Consider the following 25,288-nt stretch of genomic DNA (forward strand, 5'->3'; position numbering starts at 1 on the left):
ATCCTTCTACTGGGTGTTCATTTCAAAGTGTGTCATGACGTCACTGTTGTTGGGTCACCGATTTGAAGCGAGTTTCAGTATATATGTTAGAGAATATTATTTAAGGCGTTCTTCAATCTGAACTTGAGAACGTGTACGGTATAACTTGAACGTCGTAGCAACAGATGGCGGTCTGTACGGTCTGTGTGCTACCATAACCTCTTTCGAACTGTGTTTTGCGCCGGCAAGTCGTACGCAGGGTATTTGTTATCATCGGTTGCGTACGGTAACATTCCACAACACAAATCAAATGCTCCGTGTCCATGTTGACCGTCGAAGTTAATGTCAACAAATACGTAAGTAATCGTCTTAACCCTCTCCCCATATCCCGACAGTACGTATTTCCAAACAGTTCACATTCCTGCCACTACCGGCGTTACCGTACGTATCGGCACGTACTCTTCAGAATGAACGCCGTACTTGCTAGCCATCTTCTCTGCCTCTTAGGTTATACACATGAGCTGCGGATGTGTAGGAAGATTGAATTCTCTAGGCTCATCAACTAGCCACATGACGGCATACAGCGAGCCATGACACATTTTGAACTGAACACCCAGTAGAATTGGTTTCCTACAAGGAGTGGCCTACTATTATCCAAGAAAGTGACTTAGATATTGAACAATCCATTCCTGGAACAAATATTTTTAACAATTGATCGGTACGAGCATTTTTACGAGAGCAGCATGACATATTTTTTATTATATTTCTGTTTTTTGTGTTTTAAACTATGTAACATCATTTTCGTATCCAGTACACATTTTTCAACCATAAAGAGGCATTTTGAATCCGTAGTGGGTTGTAGTTTTATCATTAGCAGTGAAAAATAAAATAAAGTTTTTTTATAAAAAAATCAATTCACTTTCCCTGGAAAATAGTACGTGATGGGGCAATTTGGGTTTTAAATTCAGATTTAGGGCACCCATATTAGTAAAATTCACCTACTTTTATTTCGGAGCAAGACAAAAAGTAAGACTTTGTTGTTCAGTGTCATCTCTCTGTCTCCCTCTTTCTTACATACATACATACATTGAAGTAGGCCTACTTTCATTTCTAACTTCAGCACTAGCAATACTAGGTGTTCATTTAAAAGTGTGTCATGACGTCACTGTTGATGAGTCAGCGATTTGAAGCGACTTTCAGCTTTTGTGTCAGAGAAGTTGTCTATTAATCAAGGCGTTCAATCTGAACTTGAGAACGTGTACGGTATAACTTGAACGTCGTAGCAACAGATGGCGGTCTGTACGGTCTGTGTGCTACCATAACCTCTTTCGAACTGTGTTTTGCGCCGGCAAGTCATACGCAGGGTATTTGTTATCATCGGTTGCGTACGGAAACATTGCGTAACACAAATCAAATGCTCCGTGTCCATGTTGACCGTCGAAATTAATGTCAACAAATACGTAAGTAATCGTCTTAACTCTCTCCACATATCCCGACAGTAAGAAAAAACTCACCTCAGTACAAGTTTCGAAACAGTTCACATTCCTGCCACTACAGGTGTTACCGTGCGTATCAGTAAGTACAGATGCCTCAAACTAGCAAGCTGTCTCGTTCGCGCAGGCGCATAGAGCTCTTCTCCCTTACCACTGTCCGCCTATTACTGTGCACTGTGGACTAGAACGGTACAGCTCAGTTCTAATAACAGTTGAGAAGGCTGCATAGGGAGGGTACATCTTGAATACATTGTCAAGAGGTCAACTTTTCAGATAATATGACTATACCTGGGTATCGGAGCCTAGGTGGGCCCCCTCCGTTAGCTCTACTACTTCCCCTCTCCAGGCGGCTTCCTAGTTTGAGGCATCTGTACCCTTCAGAATGAACTAGGCAACTTCTCTGGCACATAAGTAATACACCTCTGCAGAAGTGTAGGAAGATTGAATTCTCTAGGCTCATTGACTAGCCACATGACAGCATACAGCGAGCCAGGACACACTTTCAGCGTATTCCGAATCTCACCGGTCCGGTGGCATCAATGACGTCACGTTGCAACGAAAATAAGGAACAAAACTGCTGGAAGAATCGATGCTGTCATGGCGACTGTGAAAGTGGTTATCTGTGCTACGCTAGCAGAATTTTGCGAAATTTCCGTACTGCCATCTCGTTCAAAGAAAAGAGATCATAAACAACTTATTTCTTGAACCGGTAGTAATAACTGGTCCGTTGACATGTTCGCTCATAAGCCATTAACATATTGTTTTTACGTTGTGCTCATTACAAACAATATGATCACAATATGATCACGATATGATCACATATCACAGTCCTTCGCAAGTCTCTCGTGGTTCCGACTTAAAGAACGCAGAACTTTACACTCTTTGTCCTAACTCTTTCGAATTCTGCACACTTCAACACCAAATTACCTTTCGTCTCGTTTCTCTTATCTATACTCTAACCACGACGTAAATACCAGATCACTTATCTGTGGCACGCTAAATATACCTCTTCATAGAACATCTTGTTATTCCTCATCTTTTACAATATCCACCTCGCGTCAATGGAATTCCTTGTCACAAAGTATTAGGGGCTGCAAGACAACAAACACCTTTAAGAACAGCTTAAAAGATAACCTTATTAGCATTTCACTCCAATCATACTGATTTAAACTATCACTGACTACACTGTTACTTTTTTCTTTAGACATCATCCTGATTGTGCTGTATTTTCAAAATTGTCTCATAATAATCTCTTTCTATTATCTAATATCATTTGAAATATATTAACATTCTATGTATTTTAGTTTAATTCTGCTACACAGTTTATTCAGTGTTTAATTAATAGTTCATAGTATTTTGTTGTTTAATTCGTAAATAACTCTTGTATACATGTAACTCTCATCTAAATCAAATTGTTGAATTCTTCGTAAGTTCATGAATATGTATATACACTTTTTGCTGGTTGAGTGGAAGAGAAGGCCTTATGGCCTTAACTCTGCCAGCTAAAATAAATCATTATTATTATTATTATTATTATTATTATTATTATTATTATTGTTATTATTATAACACAACTAAAGCAGAACACACCGCCATGACACAACAGTGCACGATGTCATTCGTCTGCTAATTCCCGCCCTATACACGAACCAATCAGATTCACTGATGGCGGCTGATGGAGACTGCCACCACCTCTGCAAGTTGATGGCACCGGTGCGACACCGGTGGAGCATCAATGACGTCATCGGTGGAATTCGGAACACCGTGATGCCATCGGATTGCTCACCGGTGAGATTCGGAATACGCTCTTTGAACTGAACATCCAGTATTTTTATGTTTGCAGCGTAGCGTTTGTGTTCGAGCACGGCGGCGACGCTGCTCTTGCGGTAGACGGAGTGTAGGCGGTGGATGCATAGCTCTCAGGCACTCTTGCCGGCAGTATCCAAGCTTCACGGCACACATCAAGTTACGGTTTTCAGTGGGCGGGTGGGAGCGAGGGAGGTAGTATGAAGCTTTTCCCCATGATGGGTAATTGCCTATATTAATACAGCCATCTAGACATAGGCCATTAATTACCATATATAGGTCTCACTTCAGAACGGGGCCCCTGCAATTGGGCTGCTGATAATTTAACAGTGATATGAATACCACCCACGCGATAAATCCCTCCACTTTCCTTTTATTCTTTCTCTCCCCCCCCCCATCACTTTGGATAAATCCCATCATAAACTCTCCCTTGGGGGTCTCATAAAAAGGGAGAGGGGGCAATGTTTCCTTATAGGCCCTTCGAAAGGGCCTGAGTACTGCAATCATTCTCGGATTTGAATAAGACATTATCATCGTCATCTTCACCATCATTATTTCTTTATAAGCGTAGAGACTTTTGATTCCTTCCTTCCTCACAGTGTAGGATATGAATCTACACGAATATTCACAAACAGTGTGGTATGTGGTTAGTGTAACAGAACAATACAGTCTGAGATAACGCAAGACAAATAGACGCAATGGGTACACACATACTTCCAATGACGGATACCATAATGCAAACAAGACAAAGACCATCTATTTATTTATTTATTTTGTTATTTATTTATTTATTTATTTAGTTATCTATTTATTTATTTAGTTATCTATTTATTTATTTAGTCATCTATTTATTTAGTCATCTATTTATTTATTTAGTTATCTATTTATTTAGTTATCTATTTATTTAGTTATCTATTTAGTTATTTATTTATTTATCTATTTAGTTATTTATTTATTTATCTATTTAGTTATTTATTTATTTATCTATTTAGTTATTTATTTATTTATCTATTTAGTTATTTATCTATCTATCTATCTATCTATCTATCTATCTATCTATCTATCTATCTATCTATCTATCTATCTATCTATCTATCTATCTATCTATCTATCTATCTATCTATCTATCTATCTATCTATCTATCTATCTATCTATCTATCTATCTATCTATCTATCTATCTATCTATCTATCTATCTATCTATCTATCTATCTATCTATCTATCTATCTATCTATCTATCTATCTATCTATCTATCTATCTATCTATCTATCTATCTATCTATCTATCTATCTATCTATCTATCTATCTATCTATCTATCTATCTATCTATCTATCTATCTATCTATCTATCTATCTATCTATCTATCTATCTATCTATCTATCTATCTATCTATCTATCTATCTATCTATCTATCTATCTATCTATCTATCTATCTATCTATCTATCTATCTATCTATCTATCTATCTATCTATCTATCTATCTATCTATCTATCTATCTATCTATCTATCTATCTATCTATCTATCTATCTATCTATCTATCTATCTATCTATCTATCTATCTATCTATCTATCTATCTATCTATCTATCTATCTATCTATCTATCTATCTATCTATCTATCTATCTATCTATCTATCTATCTATCTATCTATCTATCTATCTATCTATCTATCTATCTATCTATCTATCTATCTATCTATCTATCTATCTATCTATCTATCTATCTATCTATCTATCTATCTATCTATCTATCTATCTATCTATCTATCTATCTATCTATCTATCTATCTATCTATCTATCTATCTATCTATCTATCTATCTATCTATCTATTATCTATCTATTATCTATCTATTATCTATCTATTATCTATCTATTATCTATCTATTATCTATCTATCTATTATCTATCTATCTATCTATCTATCTATCTATCTATCTATCTATCTATCTATCTATCTATCTATCTATCTATCTATCTATCTATCTATCTATCTATCTATCTATCTATCTATCTATCTATCTATCTATCTATCTATCTATTATCTATCTATTATCTATCTATTATCTATCTATCTATCTATCTATTATCTATTATCCATTATCTATTATCTATCTATCTATCTATCTATCTATCTATCTATCTATCTATCTATCTATCTATCTATCTATCTATTATCTATCTATCTATCTATTATCTATCTATCTATCTATCTATCTATCTATCTATCTATCTATCTATCTATCTATCTATCTATTAATTCTGGTGTAGTTAAGGCCATCAGGCCTTCTCTTCCACAACACCAGGAATACAAATACAATAATAGAAATAAACAGAAAAAAATACACTATATACAAACTAAAGCTACACAAGAAATAAAGAGAGAGAGAGAGAGAGAGAGAGAAAAACACTATAAACAAAGTAAAGCCACACAAAAATATACACAGGTTGCAGTCACACAAACTTTAAATGAGTGATTAACTATCATAATTAATTTTATCCTAAATAATTAACTAACATAAACAAGAAACTTGCAATTTTAATCTAGACCATGATCACAGGAAGAAAAATAAAGAAGATAAACGTGCAAATTATAAATGAGGCAGTAGAGCAAGTGAACAGCTTCAAATACTTGGGGTGTACTATAATCAGTAACATGAGCTGCTGCCAGGAAGTCGAAAGGACCATAGCAATGGCAAAGGAAGCTTTTAATAGAAAAAGGAGCATCTTCTGCGAACCTCTGGGAAAAGAACTAACGAAGAGACTAATGAAGTGCTTTGTGTGGAGTTATGGCATTGTATGGGGGCAGAAACATGGACATTAAGACGACGTGAAGAGAAGCAACTAGAAGCATTTGAAATGTAGATATGGAGAAGAATGGAGCGTGTGAAGTGAACAGGCAGAATAAGAAACGAAGCTGTGTTGGAAAGAGTGGGTGAAGAAAGAATGATGCTGAAACTGATCAGGTACACGAAAAGGAATTGGTTGGGTCACTGACTGAGAAGAAACTGCCTACTGAAGGATGCACTGGAAGGAATGGTGAACGGGAGAAGAGTTCGGGGCAGACGAAAATATCAGATGATAGACGACATTAAGATATGTGGATCATATGAGAAGACTAAGAAGAAGGCAGAAAATAGGAAAGACTGAGAATGCTGGGTTTGCAGTGAAGAACTTGCCTTTGCGGAGAACACTACGTATGTTGTATGTATGTATGTATGTATGTATGTATGTATGTATGTATGTATGTATGTATGTATGTATGTATTTTTAATTGGGCTATTTTACGACGCTGTATCAACATCTAGGTTATTTAGCGTCTGAATGAAATGAAAGGTGATAATGCTGGTGAAATGAGTCCGGGGTCCAGCACCGAAAGTTACCCAGGATTTGCTCGTATTGGGTTGAGGGAAAACCCCGGAGAAAACCTCAAACAGTAACTTGCCCCGACCGTGATTCGAACCCGGGCCACCTGGTTTAGCGGCCAGACGCGCTGACCGTTACTCCACAGGTGTGAGCTGTATGTATGTATGTATCTATGTATGTATGTATGTATGTATGTATGTATGTATGTATGTATGTATGTGTGTGTATGTATGTATATGTACATATCATTGACAGACCTGTACACGTATTTGTGATTTTGATAGTTATTATTCAATACTCATCTTTATTAAACGCAGAATTAATAGTAAATCTAAGTACTTAAAATTCAATGCATACTGAAGAATTAAGTACATTTAGAAGCCAACTAGCTCACGAAAGTTTGAAATTAAATCGTGTAAGCTGAAAAGGTGGCGTACCACTGTCACCATCATCTTTACCACTATCACTGATACTAAATTCGCTACTATCACCGTTACCCCTACTATTTCTAATATTACTAGCCTCTGTTGCTATTATCAGTACCAGTAACTCTAACGAACGTACCTCATGAAGAAACCCTTGGGAAACTGGTTTTTCCGTAACAAATACGACTCCATCGTCACAGGGATTTGAACCTGGGTCCACAGTCATCATAACCCAGTGCTTTTACGAAGTAAGCTATCAGCGCGGATTAAAAAATATTTACTTACTTACAAATGGCTTTTAAGGAACCCGCAAGTTCATTGCCGCCCTCACATAAGCCCGCCATTGGTCCCTATCCTAAGCAAGACCAATCCAGTCTCTATCATCATATCCCGCCACCCTCAAATCCATTTTAATATTATCTTCCCATCTACGTCTCGGCCTCCCCAAAAGGCCTTTTTCCTCCGGTCTCCCCACTAACACTCTATATGCATTTCTGGATTCACCCATTCGTCCTACATGCCCTGCCCATCTCAAACGTCTGGATTTATCGTACCTAATTATGCCAGGTGAAAAATACAATGCGTTCATTTCTGCGTTGTGTAACTTTCTCCATTCTCCTGTAACTTTAGCCCTCTTAGCCCCAGATATGTTCCTAAGAATCTTATTTTCAAACACCCTTAATCTCTGTTCCTCTCTCAAAGTGAGAGTCCAAGTTTCACAACCATACAGAACAACTGTTTTATAAATTCTAACTTTCAGATTTTTTGACAACAGACTAGATGATTAAAGCTTCTCAACCGAATAATAACACGCATTTCCCATATTTATTTTGAGTTTAATTTCCTCCCGAGTGTCATTTATATTTGTTACTGTTGCTCCAAGATATTTGAATTTTTCAACCTCTTCGAAGGATAAATCTCCAATTTTTATATTTCCATTTCTTACTATATTCTGGTCACGAGACATAATTATATACTTTGTCTTTTCGGGATTTATTTCCAAACATATCTCTTTACTTGCTTCAAGTAAAATTCCCGTGTTTTCCCTATTAGTTTGTGGATTTTCTCCTAACATATTCACGTCATCCGCATAAACAAGGAGCTGATGTAATTCTAAACCCTCTCTGTTATCCTGGACTTTCCTAATGGCATACTCTAGAGCAAATTTAAAAAGTAAAGGTGATAGTGCATCTCCTTGCTTTAGCCCGCAGTGAATTGGAAAAGCATCTGACAGAAAGTGGCTTAAAAATATTTTCTTTTAGAAAAACAACAACAGTACAATGCAAGGGACACATTTGGCAGTAATAACGTTACCTCCCGCTTATCGCACATTAAATCAGAATCCGTGGGATTTATTGTCACTAATTCTACCGCAATAATCACAGCAGCGAACATGAACAAAATCAACGAAATAATGCCAATAAATTATACTGAAATGAAATAATTAAATTTGCTGCTTTCATAGAATTAATTAATTTCACCTCTAATTACAACGTATATATCGGCGTCAAACTAGTGCGTGACCTCGTGTCTCGGCCTACGAATAGAACTTTTTTGGTCGAAATGGGGTTTATTATTGGTAGTGATATCATGTCTAGGCCTCGGACTTTTAGGTTCCAAAAATCTCCCTTTAGATACCTAAAATAGACTAGTCCAATGAAAAATAGGTTCCAAAATGGCAAAACATATTTTCAACTATATACATAAATTGTCACAGGAAATTCCTTGTCACAGGAAATCAGGAGTAGTCGGAGTCTAAAATCTTTTAAGTACACTCTACTTAGAAATGTCTTTAATGAACAGAACTAGACTCTTGCGGAAGTTTCTAAATTGTCTTAAATGACCAAGTTGTTATTTTTTTTCTCCTCTCTCTCCTTTTTATCTTTTCTTTTTTTTATTATCTTGATATATTACTTAATCATTTGTATTTGTATGCCATTTAGTACGACTTTGCTAATCAACATTTTATGTCTTGTAACCCACATGTATTCTCCTATTAGTATATTAACTGTATAATATATCTCAAGTGAATTAATCGTCGAATTTATCTCGAACATTTTAGGTCTTATAAATTGTGTGTTTGTGTGTGTGTGTGTGTGTGTGTGTGTGTGAGTGTGTGTATATTCCCCTTTGTTATGTAACTGATTTTGATTATGTGTAATTTTCTACTGTATTTTATATATTATGTAACTGATCTTGACTATTTGTAATTTTATATTATGTAACTGATCTTGACTATTGTAATCCTCTACTATATTTTATGTAATTTCTAAGGTATTTTCTTTTGTGTTGTTTTGTAATCAAATTTTGTATTTCATGTATATTATTGAAACCTGGTTGAGTGGAAGAGAAGGCCTCATGGCCTTAACCCTGCCAGGCAAAATAAAACTACTACTACTACTACTTACTACTACTGCTTACTATTTACTACTTACTACTACTACTACTACTACTACTACTACTACTACTACTACTACTACTACTACTACTACTACTACTACTACTACTACTACTTACTACTTACTACTACTACTACTACTTCTTACTACTACTACTACTTCTTACTACTACTACTACTACTTACTACTATTTACTACTACTACTTACTACTACTACTACTACTTACTACTACTACTACTACTACTACTACTACTTACTACTACTACTTACTACTATTTACTACTACTACTTACTACTATTTACTACTACTACTTACTACTACTTACTACTACTTCTTACTACTACTACTACTACTACTTACTACTACTACTTACTACTATTTACTACTACTACTTACTACTACTACTACTACTTACTACTACTACTACTACTACTACTTACTACTACTTACTACTACTACTACTACTTACTACTACTACTACTACTACTACTACTACTACTACTACTACTACTTCTACTTACTACTACTACTACTTACTACTACTACTACTACTACTTACTACTACTACTACTACTTACTACTACTACTTACTACTTAATACTACTTACTACTTACTACTACTACTTACTACTACTTACTACTACTACTACTACTACTTACTACTACCACTACTATTACTTACTACTACTACTACTAAATTATCATAAATTAAAATAAAATAATATGAGATGTAACACAGGATAGCATAATACAGCCACAGTAAATAATGTAAATAATTGCACTATTCCGTACCATTCCGTCGTCTTAAACCTTGGCATACGTGCTACATGTCCTGCCCATCTCAAACGTCTGGATTTAATGTTCCGAATTATGTCAGACCGAGACGTAGATGGGAAGATAATATTAAAATGGATTTGAGGGAGGTGGGATATGATGATAGAGAATGGATTAATCTTGCTCAGGATAGGGACCGATGGCGGGCTTATGTGAGGGCGGCAATGAACCTCCGGGGTCCTTAAAAGCCAGTAAGTAAGTAAGTAGTAATTATGTGAGATGAAGAATACAATGCGTGCAGCTCTGCGTTGTGTAACTTTCTCCATTCTCCTGTAACTTCATCCTCTTAACCCCAAATATTTTCCTAAGAACCTTATTCTCAAACACCTTAATCTCTGTTCCTCTCTCTTATTGTATTCTTATTGTATTGTGTATAAAATTGTATTGTGTATTGTATAATTGTATTGTGTGTTGTAAATTTTATTGTGTATTGCTTATCATTTTTTTGTCTATTGTTTATATTGTGTATACCACTGCCACCGGGTGCTTGCCCACTTGCAGTGTAAATAAATACATACATACATACAAAGTGAGAGTCCAAGCTTCACAACCATACAGAACAACCGGTAATATAACTTAAGACTGTATATTAGGATACATGATTAAACTGTAAAGAATCAAGTTCCTAAAGTCGTATGATTTGTAACAATTTTTTTGATAAGTGCGTAAGAATTATGCAATTTTTAGTTAAATATTGAAAAATAAAATCTGTACAAAGCAATTAACAACATATTTTTAGCTTCAGAACACTAGCCAATTAAAGAAATGACACTTCTGATTACTTCATTCTCTATTTGTACTAGTTTTTTCTCGTAAAACTAAAGAACAAAAGGTATTTTACTAACAAATTCAAATTAGTATAACTTTGAAAGTATTGAGATTAGGACAAATGTTTATATGACATTTTTTGCTCAGAATTCCTTCGAAAATAAGCTCCGTAAGTGACGGTAAATCATTGTGAATCATCCTGTATATAGAAACATACACTCTACAATTCTTTCTTAAATTTTTTTAACTTACCTGCGCAGTTTTTATATCGTTTGTACGTATTTTTCGACATTATTCATACTAAAAAAAACACACAATGACCACATCTGAAAGGAACATTTATGTACGACTACAGCCTTCATTCTAAATAAACGTGAATTTATCTTAAATGAAGTAGCAAGAAAAGGAAAGAAAAACCAGGATAATATACTTTTGCTTTGGGGAGCTCAAAGCTCCTTTGAATAAACATGCCAACAAGAAACTTAATTTAGCATGAGGCAGTGTCCACAACGATAACAAACAGTTTGCTACAAGTTCTAATCACAAGTCTCTTGTTGCTAGACTGTCCTCTTTGCAATTTGTAATGCTTCGGTATTTACAGTTTACTTTCTGTAAACTAAGTATTCCTTTTGCTTTTTTTCTTGTGAGACCAAAAAACGTAAGAATGACAAAATTGAATACAGTAGCACAAAAATGAAATGAAGTGTAAGAACCGCCCCCGAAGTTAACCTTCCTCGTATTCACGTCAATACGTAAACATGTTTCAATGCGGACATCTTGGGGGTGCGCTCGTACACTGAACAGTTACGAAGCACTCACGAGTAACAGCAGTGAAATTCATCTCTTTATTTTAATGTAGTTCCTTCAGCTTCAGAGACGTTAAGATTATGATAAAGTAACAACAATTTATTTATTTATTTATACATTTATTTATATATTTATTTATATATTTATTTATTTACTTATTTATTTATTTACTTACTTACTTATTTACTTGCTCACTTATTTACTTACTTACTTATATACTTACTTACTTATATACTTATTTATTTACTTACTTACTTATTTGCTTACTTACTTATTTGCTTACTTACTTATTTGCTTACTTACTTGCTTACTTACTTACTTGCTTACTTACTTATTTGCTTACTTACTTGGTTACTTACTTACTTGGTTACTTACTTACTTACTTGTTTATTTACTTATTTACTTACTTATTTGCTTACTTGCTTATTTACTTACTTATTTGCTTACTTACTTACTTATTTGCTTACTTATTTACTTGCTTACTTACTTATTTACTTACTTATTTGCTTACTTACTTACTGTACTTATTTGCTTACTTATTTACTTGCTTACTTACTTATTTACTTACTTATTTGCTTACTTACTTATTTGCTTACTTACTAATTCGCTTACTTACTTACTTACTTACTTATTTACTTACTTACTTGCTTACTTACTTATTCGCTTACTTACTTGCTTGCTTACTTACTTGCTTGCTTACTTACTTGCTTACTTATTTACTCGCTTCCTTATTTACTTGCTTACTTACTTATTTACTTACTTATTTGCTTACTTACTTATTTGCTTACTTACTTACTTGCTTACTTACTTACTTGCTTACTTATTTACTCGCTTCCTTATTTACTTGCTTACTTACTTATTTACTTACTTATTTGCTTACTTACTTATTTGCTTACTTACTTACTTGCTTACTTGCTTACTTATTTACTCGCTTCCTTATTTACTTGCTTACTTACTTATTTACTTACTTATTTGCTTACTTACTTATTTGCTTACTTACTTATTTGCTTACTTACTTACTTGCTTACTTATTTACTCGCTTCCTTATTTACTTGCTTACTTACTTATTTACTTACTTACTTGCTTGCTTACTTACTTATTCGCTTACTTACTTGCTTGCTTACTTACTTGCTTACTTATTTACTCGCTTCCTTATTTACTTGCTTACTTATTTACTTACTTACTTGCTTACTTACTTACTTGCTTACTTACTTATTCGCTTACTTACTTATTCGCTTACTTACTTATTCGCTTACTTACTTACTTGCTTACTTACTTACTTGCTTACTTATTTACTCGCTTCCTTATTTACTTGCTTACTTACTTATTTACTTACTTACTTGCTTACTTACTTACTTGCTTACTTACTTATTTGCTTACTTACTTATTTCCTTACTTAATTACACTTACTTACTTGGTTACTTACTTACTTACTTGGTTACTTACTTACTTGTTTATTTACTTACTTATTTACTTATTTGCTTACTTATTTACTTGCTTACTTATTTACTTACTTACTTGCTTACTTACTTATTCGCTTACTTACTTACTTGCTTTCTTACTTACCTGCTTACTTATTTACTCGCTTCCTTATTTACTTGCTTACTTACTTATTTACTTACTTACTTGCTTACTTACTTACTTGCTTGCTTACTTACTTGCTTACTTATTTACTCGCTTCCTTATTTACTTGCTTACTCACTTATTTATTTACTTACTTGCTTACTTACTTATTCGCTTACTTACTTATTCGCTTACTTACTTATTCGCTTACTTACTTATTTGCTTACTTACTTACTTGCTCATATACTTATTTGCTTACTACTTACTTGCTTACTTATTACTCGCTTACTTATTTACTTGCTTACTTATTTACTTACTTGCTTACTTACTTATTCGCTTACTTACTTATTTTCTTACTTACTTACTTGCTTGCTTACTTACTTGCTTACTTATTTACTTGCTTACTTATTTACTTACTTCTTTACTTACTTCTTTACTTGCTTACTTATTTACTTGCTTATTTACTTACTTACTTATTTGCTTACTTGCTTATTTACTTACTTATTTGTTTATTTATTTACTTATTTATTTACTTACTTATTTACTTACTTACTTACTTATTTGTTTATTTATTTATTTACCTACTTATTTACTTACTTACTTATTTGTTTGTTTATTTATTTATTTATTTATTTATTTATTTATTTATTTATTTATTTATTTATTTATTTATTTATTTATTTATTTATTTATTTATTTATTTATTTATTCTGGTGTAGTTAAGGCCATCAGGCCTTCTCTTCCACAACACCAGTGGAATGAGGATAAGGAGAAAACGGAAGAATAAGTAAACCACAGGCTCTTTTTCTACTATAGGCCTACAATTTAAAGAATCCACTTAGAATCGAACCTTAGCCCCCTTTCAGCAAGGAGAGCTCAAGTAACTGACTGAGCTGCAGCTGAAACATAAACACTGGTGAGTGCAGTAAGCTACTTCGAAAATAAAATTCTGTTATATCATTATATATATATTTATTATTATTATTATTATTATTATTATTATTATTATTATTATTATTATTATTATTATTATTATAACATGCACTACTGCACTCAGATAGCGATAATGAAGCGATGGTAGAGAAATTGCGTAATGATAGATAACGATATCATCCCAAGGTAATTTTATCCTATGCCGAATTACTCCACTAAAAATTGCGCTTGGAGACTCCGAGATATCAACCTCGAATCTCTAGCCTATCAGTTAGCGATGTTTCATTTTAGAGGAACGTTTTAGAAAGAAAAACATATAAACTAAGTTATAGTAGCAAAAGTGTGGGAACCCTGCTCAGAATCAGTACACAGTATGAAAACAATCCATTTCAGACTCAGACATAAATGTGCATTCCATTCATACTCAACCTTACTTTATGAATAGACGAAAAGAAAACTAGGGCAAGAATACCAAAAAAATTCTCAAGAAACGGTATCTTTACCTGATAATCCTTAAGACAAACCTGTGCTCCTCTTTCTATCGAAAGAAAGAATTCTCAACGAATCAAGGGACAGTAAGTAAGTGTTGCAAATTGCTGTTGTTATGACGACCGTGACGCCACATCTGACGTATGAATGGCAGCCTGGAAGGTATCAGGTGGAGAACTGATCCTTTCTGGTTTTCATTGTGTGTCTGTACAGAAGATGTACAAACTGAAAAGCCACGGAATTCAAAGTTTTGTTACTAAAAAAAAACTGCGCAGTACCAAGTAAGTAGAGCAGGCATGTCAATTGATGCCCACAGGAGCAAGCGCGCGCTTTAGAACCCAGGAGAGTCTGAGCGCTTTACAGCGGAAAGGAAAGAGACAGACGAAAGAGGTAGTATATGCCGCTTGGTCGAGCTATATTCAGGGATGGCCAGCACTGATTCAATAGATAAAGGGAAGAGAACTTATTAAAACTGTATCCATGTTAATTTTTAGATTTGCCTGAGAAGTATAAGTGCATTATAAGAATGTAAGTTTTAATTTTAATGCTCATTTTTCACAAGTTTGATTTTTTTATTCAAAAGAAATATTTTCTCAACTTTTCGTATAGAAAAGTGAAATTTTCAGGTATAGGTCTATTTATTTAGTAGCCTTACAGAATGTTTTCGTAAATCTAATATACCGTAAATACGTATTACTGAAGATAGTGTATTGAAAATTTTGAAAATATTCGCATGGAAATTGTTTGTAAGGAAATGAATTAACAAAGCAACTACTGTTACATCATAAGCAAAAGATACGTGCCCATATGTTGTAAAGATGTCAGCTCTATAGCTTCAGCAGATTTCGAGAAAATAATTTAATATTCTGATGATAGGAAGTTGCTCACAAATATCACCTTAAAAGCATAATGCGATAAGAGTTTTGTTATGTAATATTAGTTACACTTAAAACAGATACAGCACTTAGGTAACTTTGCTTTGTACTGTAATATTGTTCTGATTAGTTTATTGATTACTTTTGTAAGGCTAAAGATACCATCAATATAAATTCCAACTTATCATGTCATACTCAATCTCTTTCTTTGGGATATCACTTTCTTTATGAATGATGTGTTTCATCCACTTAATACAGTAAAATATTATACTACTATGGAATTTAAGTGAATATTCCTCCTTAACTCTCTATTATGTTATTAAGATTTAAAACACAAGTGCAATATTAAGAAATCAGTGTTAGTATACTTTTGTTTTACAGTCAATATAGATAATATTAAACAGAAAGAATCCATATAAAAATTACGACATAAAATTTCACGTTCCGTTTGAAGTTTGTGCACCACTGTTTTCTTAATCCAACAGGTTGCTTATTCATATACACAACCCTTCCTCTTTCCATACTTAGCGCTTGCTGCCCGCGCACCACGTCGAGGTCAGAAAAATGCGCTTGCTTTGACATCACTGAAGTAGGGCATTAAATTTCATGTAAAGTCTTCGTGAACTGGATGTTAAAAAAAAAGCCAGAAGCACATCGTCAAACACATTTTCATTGTCATTAAATACACCTTCCAAAATAAATCTTTCATAAAGAGATAAGTGAAGAGTGTTAAATGCTTGGCACACCCTTTGAAACGGAAAATGGTCGCTCTCCTATACCATGAATTTGTCTGTCGTTTGAGTTAACGCGAGATTCACGCGAGTAAATAATTACGTTTACCTTATCAAACCGGACCTTGTGTTAAGAATTTATTTCTATATGAAATAAATAGGCCTACAATTCAAGAAACAAAACTAAAGATATATTCAAAAAGTAGTCGTAGATGTTTCCCACCTTTACTATCAAACAAAACTCCCTGCTATTAATTTCTACTAGAGAATGAGTCGACCGCAGGGCTATACTATAGTCCAGCCGGAAGCATTAGGTCAATGGAAAAAATCCATGACATTACTGAATTCGTGACCTTCACTTTTTTTTCTCGTAGTGCCTTGATCCCTACGCTATCGCGTGCCCACAAATAGCAATATTTTATACTTCAAATTTAAAGAAAAATATAACAGATGCACAAGAAGGAAATATTGTTGTTATTTTGTTCTACAGTGGCTTCCAGATAAACGAAATAAGATTAAATGGTTTCTTGAAAATCTTAAGAAGACAAAGAATGTAGCCTACCATTTTCTGCAGCATTCCAATCTTACAGATGTTATTATATTATGTTGTGCTCCTTCGAAAAATATTCTAGTTCGATATGTTTTTAGTTACTAGATAGATCATTAGAACAAGAATAGTACATTATGCAACGAGCCTATAATGATAGTAATTAAGACGCAAGTATGTTTGTTTATGAAAGGAGCGCAAGCGAGTTTAATAATTTTCATACGAGCGTCTTAATTACCATTATAGGCAAGTTTCATACGACTTTTTATGCTCGACCATATTTCTAACTTTAAATTATTCAAAAATATTCATTTTATTTGTATCTGACAGAAGATCGGAAGTGACCTTGTTCATAGCTCGAAATTGTGAGATGTGCGCAGATGCGAAAGTATTGATTTTTTCCGAGGAACAATAATGTCATTGGCCTTGATGTAATGCAGAGAATGTATAACCTGGAAATTGATTTAGAATTGAAAAACGAGATGACAAATTGAATTTATTTGAATATTATTTACAATTAACGCTAATTATTATAGTAACAGAACATAACCTTCTGCGACAGTATTGGATTTCCAGCCTCCGTGACGTTTCCCTCGTCTTTCGATTGCATATCCGAGAATAATCGAAAACCTGAACTTTAATGAATAGGTGTACTTTAATGACATACATTAAAGGACTGCTACCAGGTGTATAATTACTACATTTCGGCATGGTCGAGCATAAAAATTATTATCGATTTCAGCATTTGCCAAAATATTTGCAATTATTTCTTAACACGTATAATTTGTATTTCTTAGTTGTATAGAATGATACAGAAACACAAAAGTCGCTTATAATGGTAAATTAAATTTTAAGTTACTAGTTAATGTGTCCCCTACATAGATCTTATTACGCATATGGCTAGTAGACTATATGTATGACGCACGCTTTCTCTAGCTCCATAACTGTTAATTTTTCAGAAGATAGGTGTAGACTTTTTATATACTCGTGCACTCGTTAGGCCTAGGCATATAGGTTACTGCTGAGTCTGTAAAAATCTTTCTGTAATGCACAAAGAAACACTCTTCATGTATGTCTTCATCTCTGGAGAAAGGATAACATAGAGGGAGAGAATTCTAAAGCCGGATTATAAAATGTACCTGCTCACCCAGAATACAATATGAAATAACCCACATTTTTATGAAAGAATGTATTTTCATCGATTACATAATCCTGTAAAGCGAATTATCCTTGAACTAGAGTTGCTAAAGAACGAGGCATAAATTCCACAAATTCAGAAAAAGAATTACAACAGATTTCTACATATTTTAAAGTAGATTGAATAGATATCGCGTAGCACACAAACCTACTTTCTTCGATAAGTGATTGGCTTAACTCTTTTCTATTCTGTATCTAGAGCTGAAAGAATTTGTTCCTATCCACCTCTGCTCAAGCAAATAGGGACAATTCGCTGTGGAATAAAATTGTGGAAGAAATTGCACATATAGAATTCTGCAAGACAGAAATAAAGTTGAAGCTTCGCAGACACTTGAAATAGGAGGTAAAGAATTAGACAAATACGATTTCTGAATCATTTATAGCAGCAGTTCCTAACCAGTGGTCCACGGACCCGTAGCGGTCCGCGAGTGATTTGAAAGGTGTCCGCGTAACCTAGCTGTGTTTTCAAACGGTACTTCAACTAAGCTTAACTTTATCATATTCTCTGATTTTTATCAGCTGCTGGAATATTACTTTTTCGTTTATCTCAGACTTTTGTGAGACAGAATTTAACACTACTTGCGTCGCAATAAATCCTACAGCACTAGACTCTACGACAATAAGTTATACAACAATAGACCCCTCGACAATATAGTCCACGACAACACAATCCACAACAATAGACTCCACAACAATAAATCATACGACAATATACCCCACAACTATAGACCCACGACAATAAAATCCACGACAATAGACCCCACAACAATAAATCCCGAGACAATATACCCCACATCTATAAATCCCACAACAATACAATGTACGACAATAGACCCCACAACAATAAATCCCAAGACAATATACCCCACAACTATAAATCCCATGACATTACAATCAACGACAATAGACTCCACAACAGTAAATCCCAAGACAATATACTCCACAACTATAAATCCCACGACAATACAATCAGCGGCAATAGACCCCACAACAATAAATCCCAAGACAATATACCCCACAACTATAAATCCCACAACAATACAACCAACGACAATAGGTCCCACAAAAATAAATCCCACAACAGTAAATCCCAAGACAATATACTCCACAACTATAAATCCCACGACAATACAATCAACGACAATAGACCCCACAACAATAAATCCCAAGACAATATACCACACAACTATAAGTCCCACAACAATAAAACCAACGACAATAGATCCCACAAAAATAAATCCCACGACAATACAATCAACGACAATAAACCCCACAACAATAAATCCCAAGACAATATACCCCACAACTATAAATCCCACGACAATACAATCAACGACAATAGATCCCACAAAAATAAATCCCACGACAATAGACTCCACAACAATAAATCCCAAGACAATACAATCATCGACAATAGACCCCACAACAATAAATCCCACGACAATACAATCAACGACAATAGACCCCACAACAATAAATCCCACGACAATGCAATCAACGACAATAGACCCCACAATAATAAATCCCAAGACAATATACCCCACAACTATAAATCCCACGACAATACAATGTACGACAATAGATCCCACAACAATAAATCCCACGGCAATAGAATCCACGATAATATACCCCCACAACAATAAATCCCACTATAATATATTCCACGAGAATAGACCCCGCAGTTATAAACCCACTCAGACAGCAGAGTCTACGACAATAAACCAAATGACAGTAAACGTCACGATATCAATTTAGGCTTAAGCATTCACAGTAAAGTAGCCACGTTCAATTAGTAGGCTAGCGGTGTCAAAGAGGACGGAAGCTTTGTAGTTTCAATAATTATAATTATGTCGCGCTGACCATTGTCGTCAAGTCTTTTGAAGGCCGCTCCAATACTCCACGCGGAGTATATATATATATATATATATATATATATATATATATATATATATATATAAACCAGAGTTGCAAAATTTAGCAGTGTGTCTTGTTCCATGTTATATTAATATATATAGCAGCAACAAACAAGAGGTGACAACGTCGCATTTTCATTTTATTATCGGTGCATGCAATAAAGATCTACAAATCTTAAAAGGAATGCCGCTGCCTAATAATTAAACGAGGCTACTGTACATAAACGTGTATTATGTATTGAGATTTACATGTTCCTGAGTCCACCACTGTGGAGTAACGGTTAGTATGTCTGACCCTGAAACAAGCGGTTCCGGGTTTAAATCCTTATTGTGACAAGTTACCAAGATTTTCCCTCAACCAATACAAGAAGAACTGCTGGGTAACTTTCGGCGTTGGATTTCGGATTTATTTCGCCATTATAAATACACTTATAATTTTTCAGCATCATCTCCTTGTCTTTTCCCGCTTGCGTCCGATCTAGAGAAAGCTGAGGACCGATACCAAACTTGGTCCCCATGGTATGTGGTCATTAGTTGCTGGTGGTAGTGCTATGTACCATGGGCTCGTTATAGCTAGTGGAGCGGGGTTGAGGGACCGTAGTGAGGGCTGCATTGAAGTGTAAAAAGAATTCTGCTGCCCGTCGGGAATTTCGGGAGCGATTTTTAAGGGAATCCGTAGTGCGGAGGCGTTCACATAATTCCATTCCCGGGTAGTACAATGGGCCCACTCAAGCCGCCTCGTGCGAGGGTAGTCCCCAGCTCGTGCCCTTCTCTTCAAGTGGGACTATTAAAGTTTTATTTACCGCTCATTTTCATTTTACTTTCTCAACGTCATGTTAGACGTACAAGTTGAGTTTCCTCGGCACGACGCAAAACCTGCACTCAAGGCAGCTCATATTAACAACGGACAAACATATCTGTCAGGCCTGTAGAAGTGTAGCTCCTGAGAGCACTGCTATACTCCCCTTTCTTACCCCACCCAGCTTTTCTACCAGCGCGGTCATGACGTTCTAGTTACGCTCGGCTGCATTAACATTCAATCGCGGCGGCAGGTATACAATACGCTATCAAGAATTACAAATGAACTGATAATAAAATCCTTAGGAACATACCTTTAGAAAGTAAGAGAAAAATGAATGAGGGAAATAAATAAATTAAAAGACATGTAAGAATGTCTACCTAATTTATGTGTATCGTCCTATTACTATTAAAGCCGATTAAATCCACTTTTTGTATAAAATAAGTTAAGTACAGTCCCCGACTTGTCTTTCCGTGCTCTGTAGCCTACTAAATTGAAAAACGTACGAAATGTTGCTTGCAGACAACAAACGAATTACTTTATTTGAAGAATTTATTATGATTTTTCGTGCATTAATAAAGTTTTAATGCCTGTTTTTACAAAACTTGTATAGCTGGTCTTAACTGGTTTTACTAATAATATGACGATAAATAAATTGTACGTTGATAAGTGAGTGATAGCTATATGACCGGATGTCAATGCTGCCATTCAACATTGTAACGCACTCCAGCCAAATAAATAAATAAATAAATAAATAAATATGTAAATATATATAAGTAAATAAGTAAGAAAGTAAAAAATTAAGTAAGTAGATAAATAAATAAATAAATAAATACGTAAATAAATAAGTAAATAAATAAATAAATACGTAAATAAATAAGTAAATAATAAAATAAATAAATAAGTAAAGAAGTAAATAAGTACATTAGTAAATAAATAAATAAGTGATTAAGTAAATAAGTAGGCCTAAATAAGTAAATAAGTGAATAAGAAAATAAGTAAGTAAATAAATAAGTAAACAAACAAACAAATAATACGCCTACTGCAGTTTAAAGAGAACTGGAACATAGCAAAATCTAAACCCGTGAAGGAGCACTACTTCCAAAGGAATTGGGAATATGATTATTTTGTTTTTGAAGACGAAAGAATTGCTTGTTTACTGTGTCCCATCCAATTTATTTCCACTCGTCATTTCAATATTAAACCACATTTCAACAAAGTCCGTATTAAGAATTATGGAATGCACAAACTTTCGGGTAAGTTCATTATTACGAACTGTATATTGATTATTTATTTATATACTGTAAAATTAAGGACGTCACTCCTTGCGTTCATTTTGAATTGAAATTAATAGTGACTTTCAAGGTTCATTAATGCTATAAATTTATGTTTCCGTAGGTGATGATAGGAGGAAAGTTTTCGAAAATCTAAAACAGGCTAGGCGCAAAGAAATCTCAAAGAAACTACCGACAGAAAATCTAGCACAATTGTAAAACTTGAAACGAGATAACGCATTATAAAAACAATGAATTTATTATAATCCTTTTTGAAAATTACATGCCATCACTGATGGACCTTTGACGACAAGAGAAGGTAAATAACTCTACGCGGAAGTCGATCATCTCCAATAGAAGTGGAGTGAGGCTGACGTCATATTTCCCTTACTTACGAGTTCTGCAGGCCTGATATCTGTCCTAGTCAGAATAACAACCCGTGATCGTGGCTTTAATTTTAATCTACACACCATATCCTTCGCAAATATGTATGAATGTCTCTTATCTGTCCTTGTGCCAAAGTCTAATCCATTCAGTTATTGTCAAATTCAAGCCAGGCACAGTGGCTCTAGCGATCTTGGAGTTGATACCTTGTTGCATGCGAGTCGCTCGGGATTCGAGCCGCTGATAACTTCAACAAGCAGCGCGGCCGGGTCCCCTCAGTCAGAGACCTCCTGATGTGGCATATCGCACAATTCATAGTCTATTCCGAGTATCTGCAGGAGTATCTGATGGGACGTGAATTTGCATACTATTACATTCCCAGTTGTAAGGTTTCAGGAAAAAAACTTCTCCCACTCCTGGATTTTGTTTTTCTGCATCTGTCACTCTCGGAGCATGACCGAACTACAATCTATATCATCATCAACCACAGGAATTACGCCTATTGGCCTGTTCCTTCTTCAAAGTTTATGTCGTTCTATGTTGTCCTTGGTCTACCTACATTTCTGTGTCCTCTTGGTTCATAGTTTAGTATTACTTTACGTAACCAGTCGTCATTCATTCTTCTTATTTATTTATTTATTTATTTATTTATTTATTTATTTATTTATTTATTTATTTATTTATTTATTTATTTATTTACTAGCCGTACCCGTGCGCTCCGCTCCACCCGTTAGAAATAAGTATAAAGTAATTACTAATTAAAATAGGACATTTGATCCAGGGAACATTCGTGTTTGATAGAAGGATAAATCGTTTAATATGTTACTTAATTTGAATTGCATGCAAATAATTAAAATGCGATCATTTTGGTCCAGAGACCACTCATTGCTGCAATGACAATTCCTTTAACATGTTTCAAATTTTTATTACATGCAACCATAATTTAATGAACATTGACATCATTTAGATTTAATGTGTATACTTTATTTTACTTGTTATAGGTTTCCATTGAATTATGGTAATAATTTAATTTTAACCCTTGTTTTCTACGTACTCAGTAAATGGCGTTTGGCCCACTATGGTTCTGAATACTTCAAATAAATGATATTATATAATATTACAATACATATATTATGTTATATTATATTATATTATATTATATTATATTATATTATATTATATTATATTATATTATATTATATTATATTATATTATATTATATTATATCATATTATATTATATTATATTATATTATATTATATTATATTATATTATATTATATTATATTATATTACATTATATTATATCAGAAGTTACTGTAATAACATTATATCATTATGTCCATCTAGAGAAACTACACTTTCCAATGGTGAAATAATAATTAATTATACAAATCGGTTAATTTAGCTTCCGATATTACTTCATACAAACAAAGAAACATTCTCTGTAGGCTATCTTTCATAGCTTTCGATTGTTGCTGTCCAAGGTCCCTTATAGACGAAGTCATTTGTTTTTTATTTCATTATACGGCCTTAGATGGCAGTTATTTTAATTTTAAAACTCATTTATCTCATTAAATATCAGTCCTATCAAACTTTTCAAGGAATAAAACTTATCGAAAATTGTTTTTAAAGAAACTTTTGTTATGTAACATTTTTCACAAAAATCAATAATAAGCGAGATATTTCGATTTATTTAATTCGGGCCCCCTTATAACCCCGCTTTTAAATAATGTATTTTGAATGCCATATAGCCTAAAATCTAGGTTACAACGAACATAATTTATATTCCAATTTTCATCGAAATCCGTTCATCCATTATCGCGTGGAAAGGTAACAAACATACAGACAGACAGACATACAGACATACAGACATACAAACAAACATTTCAGAAAAGCGATTTTCGGTTTCAGAGTGGTTAATTATATATGGTAGGATAAATTATTTTTGGAAAATCGAAAATTACCAGAAAAATTTCGGCTACAGATTTATTATTAGCATTTATTTATTTATTTATTTATTTATTTATTTATTTATTTATTTATTTATTTATTTATTTATTTATTTATTTATTTATTTAACCTGGTAGAGATAAGGCCATCAGGCCTTCTCTTCTCCTCTACCAGGGGATTACAACTACAATATTAAGAATACAATATATATGTGGATACCAATTAAATCTCTTATTTTCTTGATTATTTGTTGCATCATAAACACACAAAGGACACGGGACCGTCCTTTGCTAAATCCACATTGTATTTCCTCTAATTTTTTTCACTAATGTTGTTTTAACGGCGAGTAATTATTTTATTACAATCTGTATAGGCCTATGACGGACATAAAATACAAACATCGTACGTCCCTCGCACCCCAGCTGGTATAACCTTATTTTATTTCATGGAGTGCAGTTTCATAGAAAAGACTTTGCCGACAGACCTTCTACTGCCCACTACTAATTGGTAGTCATAAATAAATGCCTTCCTTACTGTGACGGAAATCTTGTTTTCGCCTTTTAGTAACCAATCACAACCCTCGTTCAGAAGAATTGACAGGCTCCCGTCAAATCCACGTGGAGGCAGAGTTGCTGCATCTTTTCCGAATTCCAAGAATCCCGTCAGTCTGATTTCGAGGGTCACCAGGATTGTGGCAACTGTGCAATGTTGGGACGAGGGGACAGGATGGAATTGTCAGAGGTGTTTGT

This window comes from Periplaneta americana, chromosome 3, assembly GCF_040183065.1.
Source record: "Periplaneta americana isolate PAMFEO1 chromosome 3, P.americana_PAMFEO1_priV1, whole genome shotgun sequence".
NCBI lineage: Eukaryota > Metazoa > Arthropoda > Insecta > Blattodea > Blattidae > Periplaneta > Periplaneta americana.